The 24,958-nt window shown below is 34.1% G+C and overlaps 18 non-coding genes across 18 annotated transcripts; all 18 read left to right on the top strand.

The window, feature by feature from the left end:
- Nucleotides 1-2,286: 2,286 nt before the first annotated feature.
- On the top strand, nt 2,287-2,358 carry TRNAG-UCC (transfer RNA glycine (anticodon UCC)). The gene has a single exon. It is a non-coding gene; the product is annotated as a tRNA-Gly (tRNA).
- A 3,010-nt stretch (nt 2,359-5,368) lies between these two features.
- Nucleotides 5,369-5,440, top strand: TRNAG-UCC (transfer RNA glycine (anticodon UCC)). Its single transcript has one exon. It is a non-coding gene; the product is annotated as a tRNA-Gly (tRNA).
- A 2,344-nt stretch (nt 5,441-7,784) lies between these two features.
- On the top strand, nt 7,785-7,856 carry TRNAG-UCC (transfer RNA glycine (anticodon UCC)). Its single transcript has one exon. It is a non-coding gene; the product is annotated as a tRNA-Gly (tRNA).
- A 1,367-nt stretch (nt 7,857-9,223) lies between these two features.
- TRNAG-UCC (transfer RNA glycine (anticodon UCC)) lies at nt 9,224-9,295 on the top strand. Its single transcript has one exon. It is a non-coding gene; the product is annotated as a tRNA-Gly (tRNA).
- A 648-nt stretch (nt 9,296-9,943) lies between these two features.
- TRNAG-UCC (transfer RNA glycine (anticodon UCC)) lies at nt 9,944-10,015 on the top strand. Its single transcript has one exon. It is a non-coding gene; the product is annotated as a tRNA-Gly (tRNA).
- Nucleotides 10,016-12,177: 2,162 nt separating this feature from the next.
- On the top strand, nt 12,178-12,249 carry TRNAG-UCC (transfer RNA glycine (anticodon UCC)). The gene has a single exon. It is a non-coding gene; the product is annotated as a tRNA-Gly (tRNA).
- Nucleotides 12,250-13,745: 1,496 nt separating this feature from the next.
- On the top strand, nt 13,746-13,817 carry TRNAG-UCC (transfer RNA glycine (anticodon UCC)). Its single transcript has one exon. It is a non-coding gene; the product is annotated as a tRNA-Gly (tRNA).
- A 1,369-nt stretch (nt 13,818-15,186) lies between these two features.
- TRNAG-UCC (transfer RNA glycine (anticodon UCC)) lies at nt 15,187-15,258 on the top strand. The gene has a single exon. It is a non-coding gene; the product is annotated as a tRNA-Gly (tRNA).
- A 648-nt stretch (nt 15,259-15,906) lies between these two features.
- On the top strand, nt 15,907-15,978 carry TRNAG-UCC (transfer RNA glycine (anticodon UCC)). The gene has a single exon. It is a non-coding gene; the product is annotated as a tRNA-Gly (tRNA).
- A 648-nt stretch (nt 15,979-16,626) lies between these two features.
- TRNAG-UCC (transfer RNA glycine (anticodon UCC)) lies at nt 16,627-16,698 on the top strand. The gene has a single exon. It is a non-coding gene; the product is annotated as a tRNA-Gly (tRNA).
- A 1,788-nt stretch (nt 16,699-18,486) lies between these two features.
- TRNAG-UCC (transfer RNA glycine (anticodon UCC)) lies at nt 18,487-18,558 on the top strand. The gene has a single exon. It is a non-coding gene; the product is annotated as a tRNA-Gly (tRNA).
- A 649-nt stretch (nt 18,559-19,207) lies between these two features.
- Nucleotides 19,208-19,279, top strand: TRNAG-UCC (transfer RNA glycine (anticodon UCC)). Its single transcript has one exon. It is a non-coding gene; the product is annotated as a tRNA-Gly (tRNA).
- Nucleotides 19,280-19,928: 649 nt separating this feature from the next.
- TRNAG-UCC (transfer RNA glycine (anticodon UCC)) lies at nt 19,929-20,000 on the top strand. Its single transcript has one exon. It is a non-coding gene; the product is annotated as a tRNA-Gly (tRNA).
- A 648-nt stretch (nt 20,001-20,648) lies between these two features.
- On the top strand, nt 20,649-20,720 carry TRNAG-UCC (transfer RNA glycine (anticodon UCC)). Its single transcript has one exon. It is a non-coding gene; the product is annotated as a tRNA-Gly (tRNA).
- A 648-nt stretch (nt 20,721-21,368) lies between these two features.
- Nucleotides 21,369-21,440, top strand: TRNAG-UCC (transfer RNA glycine (anticodon UCC)). Its single transcript has one exon. It is a non-coding gene; the product is annotated as a tRNA-Gly (tRNA).
- A 1,788-nt stretch (nt 21,441-23,228) lies between these two features.
- On the top strand, nt 23,229-23,300 carry TRNAG-UCC (transfer RNA glycine (anticodon UCC)). The gene has a single exon. It is a non-coding gene; the product is annotated as a tRNA-Gly (tRNA).
- Nucleotides 23,301-23,949: 649 nt separating this feature from the next.
- On the top strand, nt 23,950-24,021 carry TRNAG-UCC (transfer RNA glycine (anticodon UCC)). The gene has a single exon. It is a non-coding gene; the product is annotated as a tRNA-Gly (tRNA).
- Nucleotides 24,022-24,670: 649 nt separating this feature from the next.
- On the top strand, nt 24,671-24,742 carry TRNAG-UCC (transfer RNA glycine (anticodon UCC)). The gene has a single exon. It is a non-coding gene; the product is annotated as a tRNA-Gly (tRNA).
- Nucleotides 24,743-24,958: the final 216 nt, after the last annotated feature.

The raw sequence follows: 24,958 nt of genomic DNA on the forward strand, positions 1-24,958 counted from the left end.
ACACTGACCAAGAAATGCCCTTTCAACAAATGGGAAGCTTTGTTGGTATGTGTAGCACTTATGGGATATGGACAGAGTCATGGCTTTGTCATTCAGAGAATACTAGATTTATTGCATCTTAAAAATATCCAGCTCTGAATAGTCTTATGTAAATTAGGCTATTAAATATATTTTCCTATTATCTGCTTTAGCATGTGATTCAAATTCTCTTTTCCAAAAGTGCCAAAAAGTGGACTTCAGTGGACATCATGTTTATTTATTCATTTACATTTTAAACCTATTTTGTGCATTGTATTAATATTTTCCATCATCAAAAGAAGTGCATTGCAGTCAATTACTGGATTAACAGTGTAGAGCATTGAAATCATACAATCAGGTATTGTGGATTACAGATTTGACTAACAAATGCCCTTTTGAAAACCAGGAAGCGTTGGTGGTATAGTGGTGAGCATAGCTGCCTTCCAAGCAGTTGACCCCGGTTCAATTCCCGGCCAACGCATAGTTTGTATTCAATTTTTAAGATCATAAACTCCTTAGAGAATTATTCTTGTTTTGAAGGAATTAGGAATACACTGACCAAGAAATGCCCTTTCAAAAAACGGGAAGCTTTGTTGGTATGTGTAGCACTGGCCAACGCATGATTTTTCTTGTGTATTCTTTTCATTTTTTAAGATCATAAGCTCCTTAGAGAATGTTTCTTGTTTTGAAGAAATCAGGAATACACTGACCAAGAAATGCCCTTTCAACAAATGGGAAGCTTTGTTGGTATGTGTAGCACTTATGGGATATGGACAGAGTCATGGCTTTGTCATTCAGAGAATACTAGATTTATGGCATCTTAAAAATATCCAGCTCTGAATAGTCTTATGTAAATTAGGCTATTAAATATATTTTCCTATTATCTGCTTTAGCATGTGATTCAAATTCTCTTTTCCAAAAGTGCCAAAAAGTGGACTTCAGTGGACATCATGTTTATTTATTCATTTACATTTTAAACCTATTTTGTGCATTGTATTAATATTTTCCATCATCAAAAGAAGTGCATTGCAGTCAATTACTGGATTAACAGTGTATTCTTTTCATTTTTTAAGATCATAAGCTCCTTAGAGAATGTTTCTTGTTTTGAAGAAATCAGGAATACACTGACCAAGAAATGCCCTTTCAACAAATGGGAAGCTTTGTTGGTATGTGTAGCACTTATGGGGTATGGACAGAGTCATGGCTTTGTCATTCACAGAATACTAGATTTATGGCATCTTAAAAATATCCAACTCTGAATAGTCTTATGTAAATTAGGCTATTAAATATATTTTCCTATTATCTGCTTTAACATTTGATTCAAATTCTCTTTTCCAAAAGTGCCAAAAAGTGGACTTCAGTGTACATCATGTTTATTTATTCATTTGCATTTTTAACCTAATTTGTGCATTGTATTAATATTTTCCATAATCAAAAGAAGTGTATTGCAGTCAATTAATGGATTAACAGTGTAGTGCATTGAAATCATACAATCAGGTGTTGTGGCTTACAGATTTGACTAACAAATGCCCTTTTGAAAACCAGGAAGCGTTGGTGGTATAGTGGTGAGCATAGCTGCCTTCCAAGCAGTTGACCCGGGTTCGATTCCTGGCCAACGTATAGTTTGTATTCAATTTTTAAGATCATAAACTCCTTAGAGAATTATTCTTGTTTTGAAGGAATTAGGAATACACTGACCAAGAAATGCCCTTTCAAAAAACGGGAAGCTTTGTTGGTATGTGTAGCACTGGCCAACGCATGATTTTTCTTGTGTATTCTTTTCATTTTTTAAGATCATAAGCTCCTTAGAGAATGTTTCTTGTTTTGAAGAAATCAGGAATACACTGACCAAGAAATGCCCTTTCAACAAATGGGAAGCTTTCTTGGTATGTGTAGCACTTATGGGGTATGGACAGAGTCATGGCTTTGTCATTCACAGAATACTAGATTTATGGCATCTTAAAAATATCCAACTCTAAATAGTCTTATGTAAATTAGGCTATTAAATATATTTTCCTATTATCTGTTTTAACATTTGATTCAAATTCTCTTTTCCAAAAGTGCCAAAAAGTGGACTTCAGTGTACATCATGTTTATTTATTCATTTGCATTTTTAACCTAATTTGTGCATTGTATTAATATTTTCCATCATCAAAAGAAGTGCATTGCAGTCAATTAATGGATTAACAGTGTAGAGCATTGAAATCATACAATCAGGTGTTGTGGCTTACAGATTTGACTAACAAATGCCCTTTTGAAAACCAGGAAGCGTTGGTGGTATAGTGGTGAGCATAGCTGCCTTCCAAGCAGTTGACCCGGCTTCGATTCCCGGCCAACGCATAGTTTGTATTCAATTTTTAAGATCATAAACTCCTTAGAGAATTATTCTTGTTTTGAAGGAATTAGGAATACACTGACCAAGAAATGCCCTTTCAAAAAACGGGAAGCTTTGTTGGTATGTGTAGCACTGGCCAACGCATGATTTTTCTTGTGTATTCTTTTCATTTTTTAAGATCATAAGCTCCTTAGAGAATGTTTCTTGTTTTGAAGAAATCAGGAATACACTGACCAAGAAATGCCCTTTCAACAAATGGGAAGCTTTGTTGGTATGTGTAGCACTTATGGGATATGGACAGAGTCAAGGCTTTGTCATTCAGAGAATACTAGATTTATGGCATCTTAAAAATATCCAGCTCTGAATAGTCTTATGTAAATTAGGCTATTAAATATATTTTCCTATTATCTGCTTTAGCATGTGATTCAAATTCTCTTTTCCAAAAGTGCCAAAAAGTGGACTTCAGTGGACATCATGTTTATTTATTCATTTACATTTTAAACCTATTTTGTGCATTGTATTAATATTTTCCATCATCAAAAGAAGTGCATTGCAGTCAATTACTGGATTAACAGTGTATTCTTTTCATTTTTTAAGATCATAAGCTCCTTAGAGAATGTTTCTTGTTTTGAAGAAATCAGGAATACACTGACCAAGAAATGCCCTTTCAACAAATGGGAAGCTTTGTTGGTATGTGTAGCACTTATGGGGTATGGACAGAGTCATGGCTTTGTCATTCACAGAATACTAGATTTATGGCATCTTAAAAATATCCAACTCTAAATAGTCTTATGTAAATTAGGCTATTAAATATATTTTCCTATTATCTGCTTTAACATTTGATTCAAATTCTCTTTTCCAAAAGTGCCAAAAAGTGGACTTCAGTGTACATCATGTTTATTTATTCATTTGGAATTAGGAATACACTGACCAAGAAATGCCCTTTCAAAAAACGGGAAGCTTTGTTGGTATGTGTAGCACTGGCCAACGCATGATTTTTCTTGTGTATTCTTTTCATTTTTTAAGATCATAAGCTCCTTAGAGAATGTTTCTTGTTTTGAAGAAATCAGGAATACACTGACCAAGAAATGCCCTTTCAACAAATGGGAAGCTTTGTTGGTATGTGTAGCACTTATGGGATATGGACAGAGTCATGGCTTTGTCATTCAGAGAATACTAGATTTATGGCATCTTAAAAATATCCAGCTCTGAATAGTCTTATGTAAATTAGGCTATTAAATATATTTTCCTATTATCTGCTTTAGCATGTGATTCAAATTCTCTTTTCCAAAAGTGCCAAAAAGTGGACTTCAGTGGACATCATGTTTATTTATTCATTTACATTTTAAACCTATTTTGTGCATTGTATTAATATTTTCCATCATCAAAAGAAGTGCATTGCAGTCAATTACTGGATTAACAGTGTATTCTTTTCATTTTTTAAGATCATAAGCTCCTTAGAGAATGTTTCTTGTTTTGAAGAAATCAGGAATACACTGACCAAGAAATGCCCTTTCAACAAATGGGAAGCTTTGTTGGTATGTGTAGCACTTATGGGGTATGGACAGAGTCATGGCTTTGTCATTCACAGAATACTAGATTTATGGCATCTTAAAAATATCCAACTCTAAATAGTCTTATGTAAATTAGGCTATTAAATATATTTTCCTATTATCTGCTTTAACATTTGATTCAAATTCTCTTTTCCAAAAGTGCCAAAAAGTGGACTTCAGTGTACATCATGTTTATTTATTCATTTGCATTTTTAACCTAATTTGTGCATTGTATTAATATTTTCCATAATCAAAAGAAGTGTATTGCAGTCAATTAATGGATTAACAGTGTAGTGCATTGAAATCATACAATCAGGTGTTGTGGCTTACAGATTTGACTAACAAATGCCCTTTTGAAAACCAGGAAGCGTTGGTGGTGTAGTGGTGAGCATAGCTGCCTTCCAAGCAGTTGACCCGGGTTCGATTCCCTTAGAGAATTATTCTTGTTTTGAAGGAATTAGGAATACACTGACCAAGAAATGCCCTTTCAAAAAACGGGAAGCTTTGTTGGTATGTGTAGCACTGGCCAACGCATGATTTTTCTTGTGTATTCTTTTCATTTTTTGAGATCATAAGCTCCTTAGAGAATGTTTCTGGTTTTGAAGAAATCAGGAATACACTGACCAAGAAATGCCCTTTCAACAAATGGGAAGCTTTGTTGGTATGTGTAGCACTTATGGGATATGGACAGAGTCATGGCTTTGTCATTCAGAGAATACTAGATTTATGGCATCTTAAAAATATCCAGCTCTGAATAGTCTTAAGTAAATTAGGCTATTAAATATATTTTCCTATTATCTGCTTTAGCATGTGATTCAAATTCTCTTTTCCAAAAGTGCCAAAAAGTGGACTTCAGTGGACATCATGTTTATTTATTCATTTACATTTTAAACCTATTTTGTGCATTGTATTAATATTTTCCATCATCAAAAGAAGTGCATTGCAGTCAATTACTGGATTAACAGTGTATTCTTTTCATTTTTTAAGATCATAAGCTCCTTAGAGAATGTTTCTTGTTTTGAAGAAATCAGGAATACACTGACCAAGAAATGCCCTTTCAACAAATGGGAAGCTTTGTTGGTATGTGTAGCACTTATGGGGTATGGACAGAGTCATGGCTTTGTCATTCACAGAATACTAGATTTATGGCATCTTAAAAATATCCAACTCTGAATAGTCTTATGTAAATTAGGCTATTAAATATATTTTCCTATTATCTGCTTTAACATTTGATTCAAATTCTCTTTTCCAAAAGTGCCAAAAAGTGGACTTCAGTGTACATCATGTTTATTTATTCATTTGCATTTTTAACCTAATTTGTGCATTGTATTAATATTTTCCATCATCAAAAGAAGTGCATTGCAGTCAATTAATGGATTAAGAGTGTAGAGCATTGAAATCATACAATCAGGTGTTGTGGCTTACAGATTTGACTAACAAATGCCCTTTTGAAAACCAGGAAGCGTTGGTGGTATAGTGGTGAGCATAGCTGCCTTCCAAGCAGTTGACCCGGGTTCGATTCCTGGCCAACGCATAGTTTGTATTCAATTTTTAAGATCATAAACTCCTTAGAGAATTATTCTTGTTTTGAAGGAATTAGGAATACACTGACCAAGAAATGCCCTTTCAAAAAACGGGAAGCTTTGTTGGTATGTGTAGCACTGGCCAACGCATGATTTTTCTTGTGTATTCTTTTCATTTTTTGAGATCATAAGCTCCTTAGAGAATGTTTCTGGTTTTGAAGAAATCAGAAATACACTGACCAAGAAATGCCCTTTCAACAAATGGGAAGCTTTGTTGGTATGTGTAGCACTTATGGGATATGGACAGAGTCATGGCTTTGTCATTCAGAGAATACTAGATTTATGGCATCTTAAAAATATCCAGCTCTGAATAGTCTTATGTAAATTAGGCTATTAAATATATTTTCCTATTATCTGCTTTAGCATGTGATTCAAATTCTCTTTTCCAAAAGTGCCAAAAAGTGGACTTCAGTGGACATCATGTTTATTTATTCATTTACATTTTAAACCTATTTTGTGCATTGTATTAATATTTTCCATCATCAAAAGAAGTGCATTGCAGTCAATTACTGGATTAACAGTGTATTCTTTTCATTTTTTAAGATCATAAGCTCCTTAGAGAATGTTTCTTGTTTTGAAGAAATCAGGAATGCACTGACCAAGAAATGCCCTTTCAACAAATGGGAAGCTTTCTTGGTATGTGTAGCACTTATGGGGTATGGACAGAGTCATGGCTTTGTCATTCACAGAATACTAGATTTATGGCATCTTAAAAATATCCAACTCTGAATAGTCTTATGTAAATTAGGCTATTAAATATATTTTCCTATTATCTGCTTTAACATTTGATTCAAATTCTCTTTTCCAAAAGTGCCAAAAAGTGGACTTCAGTGTACATCATGTTTATTTATTCATTTGGAATTAGGAATACACTGACCAAGAAATGCCCTTTCAAAAAACGGGAAGCTTTGTTGGTATGTGTAGCACTGGCCAACGCATGATTTTTCTTGTGTATTCTTTTCATTTTTTAAGATCATAAGCTCCTTAGAGAATGTTTCTTGTTTTGAAGAAATCAGGAATACACTGACCAAGAAATGCCCTTTCAACAAATGGGAAGCTTTGTTGGTATGTGTAGCACTTATGGGATATGGACAGAGTCATGGCTTTGTCATTCAGAGAATACTAGATTTATGGCATCTTAAAAATATCCAGCTCTGAATAGTCTTATGTAAATTAGGCTATTAAATATATTTTCCTATTATCTGCTTTAGCATGTGATTCAAATTCTCTTTTCCAAAAGTGCCAAAAAGTGGACTTCAGTGGACATCATGTTTATTTATTCATTTACATTTTAAACCTATTTTGTGCATTGTATTAATATTTTCCATCATCAAAAGAAGTGCATTGCAGTCAATTACTGGATTAACAGTGTATTCTTTTCATTTTTTAAGATCATAAGCTCCTTAGAGAATGTTTCTTGTTTTGAAGAAATCAGGAATGCACTGACCAAGAAATGCCCTTTCAACAAATGGGAAGCTTTCTTGGTATGTGTAGCACTTATGGGGTATGGACAGAGTCATGGCTTTGTCATTCACAGAATACTAGATTTATGGCATCTTAAAAATATCCAACTCTGAATAGTCTTATGTAAATTAGGCTATTAAATATATTTTCCTATTATCTGCTTTAACATTTGATTCAAATTCTCTTTTCCAAAAGTGCCAAAAAGTGGACTTCAGTGTACATCATGTTTATTTATTCATTTGGAATTAGGAATACACTGACCAAGAAATGCCCTTTCAAAAAACGGGAAGCTTTGTTGGTATGTGTAGCACTGGCCAACGCATGATTTTTCTTGTGTATTCTTTTCATTTTTTAAGATCATAAGCTCCTTAGAGAATGTTTCTTGTTTTGAAGAAATCAGGAATACACTGACCAAGAAATGCCCTTTCAACAAATGGGAAGCTTTGTTGGTATGTGTAGCACTTATGGGGTATGGACAGAGTCATGGCTTTGTCATTCACAGAATACTAGATTTATGGCATCTTAAAAATATCCAACTCTAAATAGTCTTATGTAAATTAGGCTATTAAATATATTTTCCTATTATCTGCTTTAACATTTGATTCAAATTCTCTTTTCCAAAAGTGCCAAAAAGTGGACTTCAGTGTACATCATGTTTATTTATTCATTTGCATTTTTAACCTAATTTGTGCATTGTATTAATATTTTCCATAATCAAAAGAAGTGTATTGCAGTCAATTAATGGATTAACAGTGTAGTGCATTGAAATCATACAATCAGGTGTTGTGGCTTACAGATTTGACTAACAAATGTCCTTTTGAAAACCAGGAAGCGTTGTTGGTATAGTGGTGAGCATAGCTGCCTTCCAAGCAGTTGACCCGGGTTCGATTCCCGGCCAACGCATAGTTTGTATTCAATTTTTAAGATCATAAACTCCTTAGAGAATTATTCTTGTTTTGAAGGAATTAGGAATACACTGACCAAGAAATGCCCTTTCAAAAAACGGGAAGCTTTGTTGGTATGTGTAGCACTGGCCAACGCATGATTTTTCTTGTGTATTCTTTTCATTTTTTAAGATCATAAGCTCCTTAGAGAATGTTTCTTGTTTTGAAGAAATCAGGAATACACTGACCAAGAAATGCCCTTTCAACAAATGGGAAGCTTTCTTGGTATGTGTAGCACTTATGGGGTATGGACAGAGTCATGGCTTTGTCATTCAGAGAATACTAGATTTATGGCATCTTAAAAATATCCAGCTCTGAATAGTCTTAAGTAAATTAGGCTATTAAATATATTTTCCTATTATCTGCTTTAACATTTGATTCAAATTCTCTTTTCCAAAAGTGCCAAAAAGTGGACTTCAGTGTACATCATGTTTATTTATTCATTTGCATTTTTAACCTAATTTGTGCATTGTATTAATATTTTCCATCATCAAAAGAAGTGCATTGCAGTCAATTAATGGATTAAGAGTGTAGAGCATTGAAATCATACAATCAGGTGTTGTGGTTTACAGATTTGACTAACAAATGCCCTTTTGAAAACCAGGAAGCGTTGGTGGTATAGTGGTGAGCATAGCTGCCTTCCAAGCAGTTAACCCGGGTTCGATTCCTTGCCAACGTATAGTTTGTATTCAATTTTTAAGATCATAAACTCCTTAGAGAATTATTCTTGTTTTGAAGGAATTAGGAATACACTGACCAAGAAATGCCCTTTCAAAAAACGGGAAGCTTTGTTGGTATGTGTAGCACTGGCCAACGCATGATTTTTCTTGTGTATTCTTTTCATTTTTTAAGATCATAAGCTCCTTAGAGAATGTTTCTTGTTTTGAAGAAATCAGGAATACACTGACCAAGAAATGCCCTTTCAACAAATGGGAAGCTTTCTTGGTATGTGTAGCACTTATGGGGTATGGACAGAGTCATGGCTTTGTCATTCACAGAATACTAGATTTATGGCATCTTAAAAATATCCAACTCTAAATAGTCTTATGTAAATTAGGCTATTAAATATATTTTCCTATTATCTGCTTTAACATTTGATTCAAATTCTCTTTTCCAAAAGTGCCAAAAAGTGGACTTCAGTGTACATCATGTTTATTTATTCATTTGCATTTTTAACCTAATTTGTGCATTGTATTAATATTTTCCATAATCAAACGAGTGTATTGCAGTCAATTAATGGATTAACAGTGTAGTGCATTGAAATCATACAATCAGGTGTTGTGGCTTACAGATTTGACTAACAAATGTCCTTTTGAAAACCAGGAAGCGTTGTTGGTATAGTGGTGAGCATAGCTGCCTTCCAAGCAGTTGACCCGGGTTCGATTCCCGGCCAACGCATAGTTTGTATTCAATTTTTAAGATCATAAACTCCTTAGAGAATTATTCTTGTTTTGAAGGAATTAGGAATACACTGACCAAGAAATGCCCTTTCAAAAAACGGGAAGCTTTGTTGGTATGTGTAGCACTGGCCAACGCATGATTTTTCTTGTGTATTCTTTTCATTTTTTAAGATCATAAGCTCCTTAGAGAATGTTTCTTGTTTTGAAGAAATCAGGAATACACTGACCAAGAAATGCCCTTTCAACAAATGGGAAGCTTTCTTGGTATGTGTAGCACTTATGGGGTATGGACAGAGTCATGGCTTTGTCATTCAGAGAATACTAGATTTATGGCATCTTAAAAATATCCAGCTCTGAATAGTCTTAAGTAAATTAGGCTATTAAATATATTTTCCTATTATCTGCTTTAACATTTGATTCAAATTCTCTTTTCCAAAAGTGCCAAAAAGTGGACTTCAGTGTACATCATGTTTATTTATTCATTTGCATTTTTAACCTAATTTGTGCATTGTATTAATATTTTCCATCATCAAAAGAAGTGCATTGCAGTCAATTAATGGATTAACAGTGTAGAGCATTGAAATCATACAATCAGGTGTTGTGGCTTACAGATTTGACTAACAAATGCCCTTTTGAAAACCAGGAAGCGTTGGTGGTATAGTGGTGAGCATAGCTGCCTTCCAAGCAGTTGACCCGGCTTCGATTCCCGGCCAACGCATAGTTTGTATTCAATTTTTAAGATCATAAACTCCTTAGAGAATTATTCTTGTTTTGAAGGAATTAGGAATACACTGACCAAGAAATGCCCTTTCAAAAAACGGGAAGCTTTGTTGGTATGTGTAGCACTGGCCAACGCATGATTTTTCTTGTGTATTCTTTTCATTTTTTAAGATCATAAGCTCCTTAGAGAATGTTTCTTGTTTTGAAGAAATCAGGAATACACTGACCAAGAAATGCCCTTTCAACAAATGGGAAGCTTTGTTGGTATGTGTAGCACTTATGGGATATGGACAGAGTCAAGGCTTTGTCATTCAGAGAATACTAGATTTATGGCATCTTAAAAATATCCAGCTCTGAATAGTCTTATGTAAATTAGGCTATTAAATATATTTTCCTATTATCTGCTTTAGCATGTGATTCAAATTCTCTTTTCCAAAAGTGCCAAAAAGTGGACTTCAGTGGACATCATGTTTATTTATTCATTTACATTTTAAACCTATTTTGTGCATTGTATTAATATTTTCCATCATCAAAAGAAGTGCATTGCAGTCAATTACTGGATTAACAGTGTATTCTTTTCATTTTTTAAGATCATAAGCTCCTTAGAGAATGTTTCTTGTTTTGAAGAAATCAGGAATACACTGACCAAGAAATGCCCTTTCAACAAATGGGAAGCTTTGTTGGTATGTGTAGCACTTATGGGGTATGGACAGAGTCATGGCTTTGTCATTCACAGAATACTAGATTTATGGCATCTTAAAAATATCCAACTCTAAATAGTCTTATGTAAATTAGGCTATTAAATATATTTTCCTATTATCTGCTTTAACATTTGATTCAAATTCTCTTTTCCAAAAGTGCCAAAAAGTGGACTTCAGTGTACATCATGTTTATTTATTCATTTGCATTTTTAACCTAATTTGTGCATTGTATTAATATTTTCCATAATCAAAAGAAGTGTATTGCAGTCAATTAATGGATTAACAGTGTAGTGCATTGAAATCATACAATCAGGTGTTGTGGCTTACAGATTTGACTAACAAATGCCCTTTTGAAAACCAGGAAGCGTTGGTGGTGTAGTGGTGAGCATAGCTGCCTTCCAAGCAGTTGACCCGGGTTCGATTCCCTTAGAGAATTATTCTTGTTTTGAAGGAATTAGGAATACACTGACCAAGAAATGCCCTTTCAAAAAACGGGAAGCTTTGTTGGTATGTGTAGCACTGGCCAACGCATGATTTTTCTTGTGTATTCTTTTCATTTTTTGAGATCATAAGCTCCTTAGAGAATGTTTCTGGTTTTGAAGAAATCAGGAATACACTGACCAAGAAATGCCCTTTCAACAAATGGGAAGCTTTGTTGGTATGTGTAGCACTTATGGGATATGGACAGAGTCATGGCTTTGTCATTCAGAGAATACTAGATTTATGGCATCTTAAAAATATCCAGCTCTGAATAGTCTTAAGTAAATTAGGCTATTAAATATATTTTCCTATTATCTGCTTTAGCATGTGATTCAAATTCTCTTTTCCAAAAGTGCCAAAAAGTGGACTTCAGTGGACATCATGTTTATTTATTCATTTACATTTTAAACCTATTTTGTGCATTGTATTAATATTTTCCATCATCAAAAGAAGTGCATTGCAGTCAATTACTGGATTAACAGTGTATTCTTTTCATTTTTTAAGATCATAAGCTCCTTAGAGAATGTTTCTTGTTTTGAAGAAATCAGGAATACACTGACCAAGAAATGCCCTTTCAACAAATGGGAAGCTTTGTTGGTATGTGTAGCACTTATGGGGTATGGACAGAGTCATGGCTTTGTCATTCACAGAATACTAGATTTATGGCATCTTAAAAATATCCAACTCTGAATAGTCTTATGTAAATTAGGCTATTAAATATATTTTCCTATTATCTGCTTTAACATTTGATTCAAATTCTCTTTTCCAAAAGTGCCAAAAAGTGGACTTCAGTGTACATCATGTTTATTTATTCATTTGCATTTTTAACCTAATTTGTGCATTGTATTAATATTTTCCATCATCAAAAGAAGTGCATTGCAGTCAATTAATGGATTAAGAGTGTAGAGCATTGAAATCATACAATCAGGTGTTGTGGCTTACAGATTTGACTAACAAATGCCCTTTTGAAAACCAGGAAGCGTTGGTGGTATAGTGGTGAGCATAGCTGCCTTCCAAGCAGTTGACCCGGGTTCGATTCCTGGCCAACGCATAGTTTGTATTCAATTTTTAAGATCATAAACTCCTTAGAGAATTATTCTTGTTTTGAAGGAATTAGGAATACACTGACCAAGAAATGCCCTTTCAAAAAACGGGAAGCTTTGTTGGTATGTGTAGCACTGGCCAACGCATGATTTTTCTTGTGTATTCTTTTCATTTTTTGAGATCATAAGCTCCTTAGAGAATGTTTCTGGTTTTGAAGAAATCAGAAATACACTGACCAAGAAATGCCCTTTCAACAAATGGGAAGCTTTGTTGGTATGTGTAGCACTTATGGGATATGGACAGAGTCATGGCTTTGTCATTCAGAGAATACTAGATTTATGGCATCTTAAAAATATCCAGCTCTGAATAGTCTTATGTAAATTAGGCTATTAAATATATTTTCCTATTATCTGCTTTAGCATGTGATTCAAATTCTCTTTTCCAAAAGTGCCAAAAAGTGGACTTCAGTGGACATCATGTTTATTTATTCATTTACATTTTAAACCTATTTTGTGCATTGTATTAATATTTTCCATCATCAAAAGAAGTGCATTGCAGTCAATTACTGGATTAACAGTGTATTCTTTTCATTTTTTAAGATCATAAGCTCCTTAGAGAATGTTTCTTGTTTTGAAGAAATCAGGAATGCACTGACCAAGAAATGCCCTTTCAACAAATGGGAAGCTTTCTTGGTATGTGTAGCACTTATGGGGTATGGACAGAGTCATGGCTTTGTCATTCACAGAATACTAGATTTATGGCATCTTAAAAATATCCAACTCTGAATAGTCTTATGTAAATTAGGCTATTAAATATATTTTCCTATTATCTGCTTTAACATTTGATTCAAATTCTCTTTTCCAAAAGTGCCAAAAAGTGGACTTCAGTGTACATCATGTTTATTTATTCATTTGGAATTAGGAATACACTGACCAAGAAATGCCCTTTCAAAAAACGGGAAGCTTTGTTGGTATGTGTAGCACTGGCCAACGCATGATTTTTCTTGTGTATTCTTTTCATTTTTTAAGATCATAAGCTCCTTAGAGAATGTTTCTTGTTTTGAAGAAATCAGGAATACACTGACCAAGAAATGCCCTTTCAACAAATGGGAAGCTTTGTTGGTATGTGTAGCACTTATGGGGTATGGACAGAGTCATGGCTTTGTCATTCACAGAATACTAGATTTATGGCATCTTAAAAATATCCAACTCTAAATAGTCTTATGTAAATTAGGCTATTAAATATATTTTCCTATTATCTGCTTTAACATTTGATTCAAATTCTCTTTTCCAAAAGTGCCAAAAAGTGGACTTCAGTGTACATCATGTTTATTTATTCATTTGCATTTTTAACCTAATTTGTGCATTGTATTAATATTTTCCATAATCAAAAGAAGTGTATTGCAGTCAATTAATGGATTAACAGTGTAGTGCATTGAAATCATACAATCAGGTGTTGTGGCTTACAGATTTGACTAACAAATGTCCTTTTGAAAACCAGGAAGCGTTGTTGGTATAGTGGTGAGCATAGCTGCCTTCCAAGCAGTTGACCCGGGTTCGATTCCCGGCCAACGCATAGTTTGTATTCAATTTTTAAGATCATAAACTCCTTAGAGAATTATTCTTGTTTTGAAGGAATTAGGAATACACTGACCAAGAAATGCCCTTTCAAAAAACGGGAAGCTTTGTTGGTATGTGTAGCACTGGCCAACGCATGATTTTTCTTGTGTATTCTTTTCATTTTTTAAGATCATAAGCTCCTTAGAGAATGTTTCTTGTTTTGAAGAAATCAGGAATACACTGACCAAGAAATGCCCTTTCAACAAATGGGAAGCTTTCTTGGTATGTGTAGCACTTATGGGGTATGGACAGAGTCATGGCTTTGTCATTCAGAGAATACTAGATTTATGGCATCTTAAAAATATCCAGCTCTGAATAGTCTTAAGTAAATTAGGCTATTAAATATATTTTCCTATTATCTGCTTTAACATTTGATTCAAATTCTCTTTTCCAAAAGTGCCAAAAAGTGGACTTCAGTGTACATCATGTTTATTTATTCATTTGCATTTTTAACCTAATTTGTGCATTGTATTAATATTTTCCATCATCAAAAGAAGTGCATTGCAGTCAATTAATGGATTAAGAGTGTAGAGCATTGAAATCATACAATCAGGTGTTGTGGTTTACAGATTTGACTAACAAATGCCCTTTTGAAAACCAGGAAGCGTTGGTGGTATAGTGGTGAGCATAGCTGCCTTCCAAGCAGTTAACCCGGGTTCGATTCCTTGCCAACGTATAGTTTGTATTCAATTTTTAAGATCATAAACTCCTTAGAGAATTATTCTTGTTTTGAAGGAATTAGGAATACACTGACCAAGAAATGCCCTTTCAAAAAACGGGAAGCTTTGTTGGTATGTGTAGCACTGGCCAACGCATGATTTTTCTTGTGTATTCTTTTCATTTTTTAAGATCATAAGCTCCTTAGAGAATGTTTCTTGTTTTGAAGAAATCAGGAATACACTGACCAAGAAATGCCCTTTCAACAAATGGGAAGCTTTCTTGGTATGTGTAGCACTTATGGGGTATGGACAGAGTCATGGCTTTGTCATTCACAGAATACTAGATTTATGGCATCTTAAAAATATCCAACTCTAAATAGTCTTATGTAAATTAGGCTATTAAATATATTTTCCTATTATCTGCTTTAACATTTGATTCAAATTCTCTTTTCCAAAAGTGCCAAAAAGTGGACTTCAGTGTACATCATGTTTATTTTATTCATTTGCATTTTTAACCTAATTTGTGCATTGTATTAATATTTTCCATCATCAAAAGAAGTGCATTGCAGTCAATTAATGGATTAACAGTGTAGAGCATTGAAATCATACAATCAGGTGTTGTGGCTTACAGATTTGACTAACAAATGCCCTTTTGAAAACCAGGAAGCGTTGTTGGTATAGTGGTGAGCATAGCTGCCTTCCAAGCAGTTGACCCGGGTTCGATTCCCGGCCAACGCATAGTTTGTATTAAATTTTTAAGATCATAAACTCCTTAGAGAATTATTCTTGTTTTGAAGGAATTAGGAATACACTGACCAAGAAATGCCCTTTCAAAAAACGGGAAGCTTTGTTGGTATGTGTAGCACTGGCCAACGCATGATTTTTCTTGTGTATTCTTTTCATTTTTTAAGATCATAAGCTCCTTAGAGAATGTTTCTTGTTTTGAAGAAATCAGGAATACACTGACCAAGAAATGCCCTTTCAACAAATGGGAAGCTTTGTTGGTATGTGTAGCACTTATGGGGTATGGACAGAGTCATGGCTTTGTCATTCACAGAATACTAGATTTATGGCATCTTAAAAATATCCAACTCTAAATAGTCTTATGTAAATTAGGCTATTAAATATATTTTCCTATTATCTGCTTTAACATTTGATTCAAATTCTCTTTTCCAAAAGTGCCAAAAAGTGGACTTCAGTGTACATCATGTTTATTTATTCATTTGCATTTTTAACCTAATTTGTGCATTGTATTAATATTTTCCATAATCAAAAGAAGTGTATTGCAGTCAATTAATGGATTAATAGTGTAGTGCATTGAAATCATACAATCAGGTGTTGTGGCTTACAGATTTGACTAACAAATGCCCTTTTGAAAACCAGGAAGCGTTGGTGGTATAGTGGTGAGCATAGCTGCCTTCCAAGCAGTTGACCCGGGTTCGATTCCCGGCCAACGCATAGTTTGTATTCAATTTTTAAGATCATAAACTCCTTAGAGAATTATTCTTGTTTTGAAGGAATTAGGAATACACTGACCAAGAAATGCCCTTTCAAAAAACGGGAAGCTTTGTTGGTATGTGTAGCACTGGCCAACGCATGATTTTTCTTGTGTATTCTTTTCATTTTTTAAGATCATAAGCTCCTTAGAGAATGTTTCTTGTTTTGAAGAAATCAGGAATACACTGACCAAGAAATGCCCTTTCAACAAATGGGAAGCTTTCTTGATATGTGTAGCACTTATGGGGTATGGACAGAGTCATGGCTTTGTCATTCACAGAATACTAGATTTATGGCATCTTAAAAATATCCAACTCTAATTAGTCTTATGTAAATTAGGCTATTAACTATATTTTCCTATTATCTGTTTTAACATTTGATTCAAATTCTCTTTTCCAAAAGTGCCAAAAAGTGGACTTCAGTGGACATCATGTTTATTTATTCATTTGCATTTTTAACCTAATTTGTGCATTGTATTAATATTTTCCATCATCAAAAGAAGTGCATTGCAGTCAATTAATGGATTAACAGTGTAGAGCATTGAAATCATACAATCAGGTGTTGTGGCTTACAGATTTGACTAACAAATGCCCTTTTGAAAACTAGGAAGCGTTGGTGGTATAGTGGTGAGCATAGCTGCCTTCCAAGCAGTTGATCCGGGTTCGATTCCCGGCCAACGCATAGTTTGTATTCAATTTTTAAGATCATAAACTCCTTAGAGAATTATTCTTGTTTTGAAGGAATTAGGAATACACTGATCAAGAAATGCCCTTTCAAAAAACAGGAAGCTGTGTTGCTATGTGTAGCACTGGCCAACGCATGATTTTTCTTGTGTATTCTTTTCATTTTTTAAGATCATAAGCTCCTTAGAGAATGTTTCTTGTTTTGAAGAAATCAGGAATACACTGACCAAGAAATGCCCTTTCAACAAATGGGAAGCTTTGTTGGTATGTGTAGCACTTATGGGATATGGACAGAGTCATGGCTTTGTCATTCAGAGAATACTAGATTTATGGCATCTTAAAAATATCCAGCTCTGAATAGTCTTATGTAAATTAGGCTATTAAATATATTTTCCTATTATCTGCTTTAGCATGTGATTCAAATTCTCTTTTCAAAAAGTGCCAAAAAGTGGACTTCAGTGGACATCATGTTTATTTATTCATTTGCATTTTTAACCTAATTTGTGCATTGTATTAATATTTTCCATCATCAAAAGAAGTGCATTGCAGTCAATTACTGGATTAACAGTGTATTCTTTTCATTTTTTAAGATCATAAGATCCTTAGAGAATGTTTCTTGTTTTGAAGAAATCAGGAATACACTGACCAAGAAATGCCCTTTCAACAAATGGGAAGCTTTCTTGGTATGTGTAGCACTTATGGGGTATGGACAGAGTCATGGCTTTGTCATTCACAGAATACTAGATTTATGGCATCTTAAAAATATCCAACTCTGAATAGTCTTATGTAAATTAGGCTATTAAATATATTTTCCTATTATCTGCTTTAACATTTGATTCAAATTCTCTTTTCCAAAAGTGCCAAAAAGTGGACTTCAGTGTACATCATGTTTATTTATTCATTTGCATTTTTAACCTAATTTGTGCATTGTATTAATATTTTCCATCATCAAAAGAAGTGCATTGCAGTCAATTAATGGATTAAGAGTGTAGAGCATTGAAATCATACAATCAGGTGTTGTGGTTTACAGATTTGACTAACAAATGCCCTTTTGAAAACCAGGAAGCGTTGGTGGTATAGTGGTGAGCATAGCTGCCTTCCAAGCAGTTGACCCGGGTTCGATTCCTGGCCAACGTATAGTTTGTATTCAATTTTTAAGATCATAAACTCCTTAGAGAATTATTCTTGTTTTGAAGGAATTAGGAATACACTGACCAAGAAATGCCCTTTCAAAAAACGGGAAGCTTTGTTGGTATGTGTAGCACTGGCCAACGCATGATTTTTCTTGTGTATTCTTTTCATTTTTTAAGATCATAAGCTCCTTAGAGAATGTTTCTTGTTTTGAAGAAATCAGGAATACACTGACCAAGAAATGCCCTTTCAACAAATGGGAAGCTTTCTTGGTATGTGTAGCACTTATGGGGTATGGACAGAGTCATGGCTTTGTCATTCACAGAATACTAGATTTATGGCATCTTAAAAATATCCAACTCTAAATAGTCTTATGTAAATTAGGCTATTAAATATATTTTCCTATTATCTGCTTTAACATTTGATTCAAATTCTCTTTTCCAAAAGTGCCAAAAAGTGGACTTCAGTGTACATCATGTTTATTTTATTCATTTGCATTTTTAACCTAATTTGTGCATTGTATTAATATTTTCCATCATCAAAAGAAGTGCATTGCAGTCAATTAATGGATTAACAGTGTAGAGCATTGAAATCATACAATCAGGTGTTGTGGCTTACAGATTTGACTAACAAATGCCCTTTTGAAAACCAGGAAGCGTTGTTGGTATAGTGGTGAGCATAGCTGCCTTCCAAGCAGTTGACCCGGGTTCGATTCCCGGCCAACGCATAGTTTGTATTAAATTTTTAAGATCATAAACTCCTTAGAGAATTATTCTTGTTTTGAAGGAATTAGGAATACACTGACCAAGAAATGCCCTTTCAAAAAACGGGAAGCTTTGTTGGTATGTGTAGCACTGGCCAACGCATGATTTTTCTTGTGTATTCTTTTCATTTTTTAAGATCATAAGCTCCTTAGAGAATGTTTCTTGTTTTGAAGAAATCAGGAATACACTGACCAAGAAATGCCCTTTCAACAAATGGGAAGCTTTCTTGGTATGTGTAGCACTTATGGGGTATGGACAGAGTCATGGCTTTGTCATTCACAGAATACTAGATTTATGGCATCTTAAAAATATCCAACTCTAAATAGTCTTATGTAAATTAGGCTATTAAATATATTTTCCTATTATCTGCTTTAACATTTGATTCAAATTCTCTTTTCCAAAAGTGCCAAAAAGTGGACTTCAGTGTACATCATGTTTATTTTATTCATTTGCATTTTTAACCTAATTTGTGCATTGTATTAATATTTTCCATCATCAAAAGAAGTGCATTGCAGTCAATTAATGGATTAACAGTGTAGAGCATTGAAATCATACAATCAGGTGTTGTGGCTTACAGATTTGACTAACAAATGCCCTTTTGAAAACCAGGAAGCGTTGTTGGTATAGTGGTGAGCATAGCTGCCTTCCAAGCAGTTGACCCGGGTTCGATTCCCGGCCAACGCATAGTTTGTATTAAATTTTTAAGATCATAAACTCCTTAGAGAATTATTCTTGTTTTGAAGGAATTAGGAATACACTGACCAAGAAATGCCCTTTCAAAAAACGGGAAGCTTTGTTGGTATGTGTAGCACTGGCCAACGCATGATTTTTCTTGTGTATTCTTTTCATTTTTTAAGATCATAAGCTCCTTAGAGAATGTTTCTTGTTTTGAAGAAATCAGGAATACACTGACCAAGAAATGCCCTTTCAACAAATGGGAAGCTTTCTTGGTATGTGTAGCACTTATGGGGTATGGACAGAGTCATGGCTTTGTCATTCACAGAATACTAGATTTATGGCATCTTAAAAATATCCAACTCTAAATAGTCTTATGTAAATTAGGCTATTAAATATATTTTCCTATTATCTGCTTTAACATTTGATTCAAATTCTCTTTTCCAAAAGTGCCAAAAAGTGGACTTCAGTGTACATCATGTTTATTTTATTCATTTGCATTTTTAACCTAATTTGTGCATTGTATTAATATTTTCCATCATCAAAAGAAGTGCATTGCAGTCAATTAATGGATTAACAGTGTAGAGCATTGAAATCATACAATCAGGTGTTGTGGCTTACAGATTTGACTAACAAATGCCCTTTTGAAAACCAGGAAGCGTTGTTGGTATAGTGGTGAGCATAGCTGCCTTCCAAGCAGTTGACCCGGGTTCGATTCCCGGCCAACGCATAGTTTGTATTAAATTTTTAAGATCATAAACTCCTTAGAGAATTATTCTTGTTTTGAAGGAATTAGGAATACACTGACCAAGAAATGCCCTTTCAAAAAACGGGAAGCTTTGTTGGTATGTGTAGCACTGGCCAACGCATGATTTTTCTTGTGTATTCTTTTCATTTTTTAAGATCATAAGCTCCTTAGAGAATGTTTCTTGTTTTGAAGAAATCAGGAATACACTGACCAAGAAATGCCCTTTCAACAAATGGGAAGCTTTGTTGGTATGTGTAGCACTTATGGGGTATGGACAGAGTCATGGCTTTGTCATTCACAGAATACTAGATTTATGGCATCTTAAAAATATCCAACTCTAAATAGTCTTATGTAAATTAGGCTATTAAATATATTTTCCTATTATCTGCTTTAACATTTGATTCAAATTCTCTTTTCCAAAAGTGCCAAAAAGTGGACTTCAGTGTACATCATGTTTATTTATTCATTTGCATTTTTAACCTAATTTGTGCATTGTATTAATATTTTCCATAATCAAAAGAAGTGTATTGCAGTCAATTAATGGATTAATAGTGTAGTGCATTGAAATCATACAATCAGGTGTTGTGGCTTACAGATTTGACTAACAAATGCCCTTTTGAAAACCAGGAAGCGTTGGTGGTATAGTGGTGAGCATAGCTGCCTTCCAAGCAGTTGACCCGGGTTCGATTCCCGGCCAACGCATAGTTTGTATTCAATTTTTAAGATCATAAACTCCTTAGAGAATTATTCTTGTTTTGAAGGAATTAGGAATACACTGACCAAGAAATGCCCTTTCAAAAAACGGGAAGCTTTGTTGGTATGTGTAGCACTGGCCAACGCATGATTTTTCTTGTGTATTCTTTTCATTTTTTAAGATCATAAGCTCCTTAGAGAATGTTTCTTGTTTTGAAGAAATCAGGAATACACTGACCAAGAAATGCCCTTTCAACAAATGGGAAGCTTTCTTGATATGTGTAGCACTTATGGGGTATGGACAGAGTCATGGCTTTGTCATTCACAGAATACTAGATTTATGGCATCTTAAAAATATCCAACTCTAATTAGTCTTATGTAAATTAGGCTATTAACTATATTTTCCTATTATCTGTTTTAACATTTGATTCAAATTCTCTTTTCCAAAAGTGCCAAAAAGTGGACTTCAGTGGACATCATGTTTATTTATTCATTTGCATTTTTAACCTAATTTGTGCATTGTATTAATATTTTCCATCATCAAAAGAAGTGCATTGCAGTCAATTAATGGATTAACAGTGTAGAGCATTGAAATCATACAATCAGGTGTTGTGGCTTACAGATTTGACTAACAAATGCCCTTTTGAAAACTAGGAAGCGTTGGTGGTATAGTGGTGAGCATAGCTGCCTTCCAAGCAGTTGATCCGGGTTCGATTCCCGGCCAACGCATAGTTTGTATTCAATTTTTAAGATCATAAACTCCTTAGAGAATTATTCTTGTTTTGAAGGAATTAGGAATACACTGATCAAGAAATGCCCTTTCAAAAAACAGGAAGCTGTGTTGCTATGTGTAGCACTGGCCAACGCATGATTTTTCTTGTGTATTCTTTTCATTTTTTAAGATCATAAGCTCCTTAGAGAATGTTTCTTGTTTTGAAGAAATCAGGAATACACTGACCAAGAAATGCCCTTTCAACAAATGGGAAGCTTTGTTGGTATGTGTAGCACTTATGGGATATGGACAGAGTCATGGCTTTGTCATTCAGAGAATACTAGATTTATGGCATCTTAAAAATATCCAGCTCTGAATAGTCTTATGTAAATTAGGCTATTAAATATATTTTCCTATTATCTGCTTTAGCATGTGATTCAAATTCTCTTTTCAAAAAGTGCCAAAAAGTGGACTTCAGTGGACATCATGTTTATTTATTCATTTGCATTTTTAACCTAATTTGTGCATTGTATTAATATTTTCCATCATCAAAAGAAGTGCATTGCAGTCAATTACTGGATTAACAGTGTATTCTTTTCATTTTTTAAGATCATAAGATCCTTAGAGAATGTTTCTTGTTTTGAAGAAATCAGGAATACACTGACCAAGAAATGCCCTTTCAACAAATGGGAAGCTTTCTTGGTATGTGTAGCACTTATGGGGTATGGACAGAGTCATGGCTTTGTCATTCACAGAATACTAGATTTATGGCATCTTAAAAATATCCAACTCTGAATAGTCTTATGTAAATTAGGCTATTAAATATATTTTCCTATTATCTGCTTTAACATTTGATTCAAATTCTCTTTTCCAAAAGTGCCAAAAAGTGGACTTCAGTGTACATCATGTTTATTTATTCATTTGCATTTTTAACCTAATTTGTGCATTGTATTAATATTTTCCATCATCAAAAGAAGTGCATTGCAGTCAATTAATGGATTAAGAGTGTAGAGCATTGAAATCATACAATCAGGTGTTGTGGTTTACAGATTTGACTAACAAATGCCCTTTTGAAAACCAGGAAGCGTTGGTGGTATAGTGGTGAGCATAGCTGCCTTCCAAGCAGTTGACCCGGGTTCGATTCCTGGCCAACGTATAGTTTGTATTCAATTTTTAAGATCATAAACTCCTTAGAGAATTATTCTTGTTTTGAAGGAATTAGGAATACACTGACCAAGAAATGCCCTTTCAAAAAACGGGAAGCTTTGTTGGTATGTGTAGCACTGGCCAACGCATGATTTTTCTTGTGTATTCTTTTCATTTTTTAAGATCATAAGCTCCTTAGAGAATGTTTCTTGTTTTGAAGAAATCAGGAATACACTGACCAAGAAATGCCCTTTCAACAAATGGGAAGCTTTCTTGGTATGTGTAGCACTTATGGGGTATGGACAGAGTCATGGCTTTGTCATTCACAGAATACTAGATTTATGGCATCTTAAAAATATCCAACTCTAAATAGTCTTATGTAAATTAGGCTATTAAATATATTTTCCTATTATCTGCTTTAACATTTGATTCAAATTCTCTTTTCCAAAAGTGCCAAAAAGTGGACTTCAGTGTACATCATGTTTATTTTATTCATTTGCATTTTTAACCTAATTTGTGCATTGTATTAATATTTTCCATCATCAAAAGAAGTGCATTGCAGTCAATTAATGGATTAACAGTGTAGAGCATTGAAATCATACAATCAGGTGTTGTGGCTTACAGATTTGACTAACAAATGCCCTTTTGAAAACCAGGAAGCGTTGTTGGTATAGTGGTGAGCATAGCTGCCTTCCAAGCAGTTGACCCGGGTTCGATTCCCGGCCAACGCATAGTTTGTATTAAATTTTTAAGATCATAAACTCCTTAGAGAATTATTCTTGTTTTGAAGGAATTAGGAATACACTGACCAAGAAATGCCCTTTCAAAAAACGGGAAGCTTTGTTGGTATGTGTAGCACTGGCCAACGCATGATTTTTCTTGTGTATTCTTTTCATTTTTTAAGATCATAAGCTCCTTAGAGAATGTTTCTTGTTTTGAAGAAATCAGGAATACACTGACCAAGAAATGCCCTTTCAACAAATGGGAAGCTTTCTTGGTATGTGTAGCACTTATGGGGTATGGACAGAGTCATGGCTTTGTCATTCACAGAATACTAGATTTATGGCATCTTAAAAATATCCAACTCTAAATAGTCTTATGTAAATTAGGCTATTAAATATATTTTCCTATTATCTGCTTTAACATTTGATTCAAATTCTCTTTTCCAAAAGTGCCAAAAAGTGGACTTCAGTGTACATCATGTTTATTTTATTCATTTGCATTTTTAACCTAATTTGTGCATTGTATTAATATTTTCCATCATCAAAAGAAGTGCATTGCAGTCAATTAATGGATTAACAGTGTAGAGCATTGAAATCATACAATCAGGTGTTGTGGCTTACAGATTTGACTAACAAATGCCCTTTTGAAAACCAGGAAGCGTTGTTGGTATAGTGGTGAGCATAGCTGCCTTCCAAGCAGTTGACCCGGGTTCGATTCCCGGCCAACGCATAGTTTGTATTCAATTTTTAAGATCATAAACTCCTTAGAGAATTATTCTTGTTTTGAAGGAATTAGGAATACACTGACCAAGAAATGCCCTTTCAAAAAACGGGAAGCTTTGTTGGTATGTGTAGCACTGGCCAACGCATGATTTTTCTTGTGTATTCTTTTCATTTTTTAAGATCATAAGCTCCTTAGAGAATGTTTCTTGTTTTGAAGAAATCAGGAATACACTGACCAAGAAATGCCCTTTCAACAAATGGGAAGCTTTCTTGGTATGTGTAGCACTTATGGGGTATGGACAGAGTCATGGCTTTGTCATTCACAGAATACTAGATTTATGGCATCTTAAAAATATCCAACTCTAAATAGTCTTATGTAAATTAGGCTATTAAATATATTTTCCTATTATCTGCTTTAACATTTGATTCAAATTCTCTTTTCCAAAAGTGCCAAAAAGTGGACTTCAGTGTACATCATGTTTATTTTATTCATTTGCATTTTTAACCTAATTTGTGCATTGTATTAATATTTTCCATCATCAAAAGAAGTGCATTGCAGTCAATTAATGGATTAACAGTGTAGAGCATTGAAATCATACAATCAGGTGTTGTGGCTTACAGATTTGACTAACAAATGCCCTTTTGAAAACCAGGAAGCGTTGTTGGTATAGTGGTGAGCATAGCTGCCTTCCAAGCAGTTGACCCGGGTTCGATTCCCGGCCAACGCATAGTTTGTATTCAATTTTTAAGATCATAAACTCCTTAGAGAATTATTCTTGTTTTGAAGGAATTAGGAATACACTGACCAAGAAATGCCCTTTCAAAAAACGGGAAGCTTTGTTGGTATGTGTAGCACTGGCCAACGCATGATTTTTCTTGTGTATTCTTTTCATTTTTTAAGATCATAAGCTCCTTAGAGAATGTTTCTTGTTTTGAAGAAATCA

The sequence above is a fragment of the Taudactylus pleione genome, unplaced genomic scaffold (genome assembly GCF_031769625.1).
Source record: "Taudactylus pleione unplaced genomic scaffold, aTauple2 ptg000467l, whole genome shotgun sequence".
In the NCBI taxonomy this organism is placed as follows: Eukaryota; Metazoa; Chordata; class Amphibia; order Anura; family Myobatrachidae; genus Taudactylus; species Taudactylus pleione.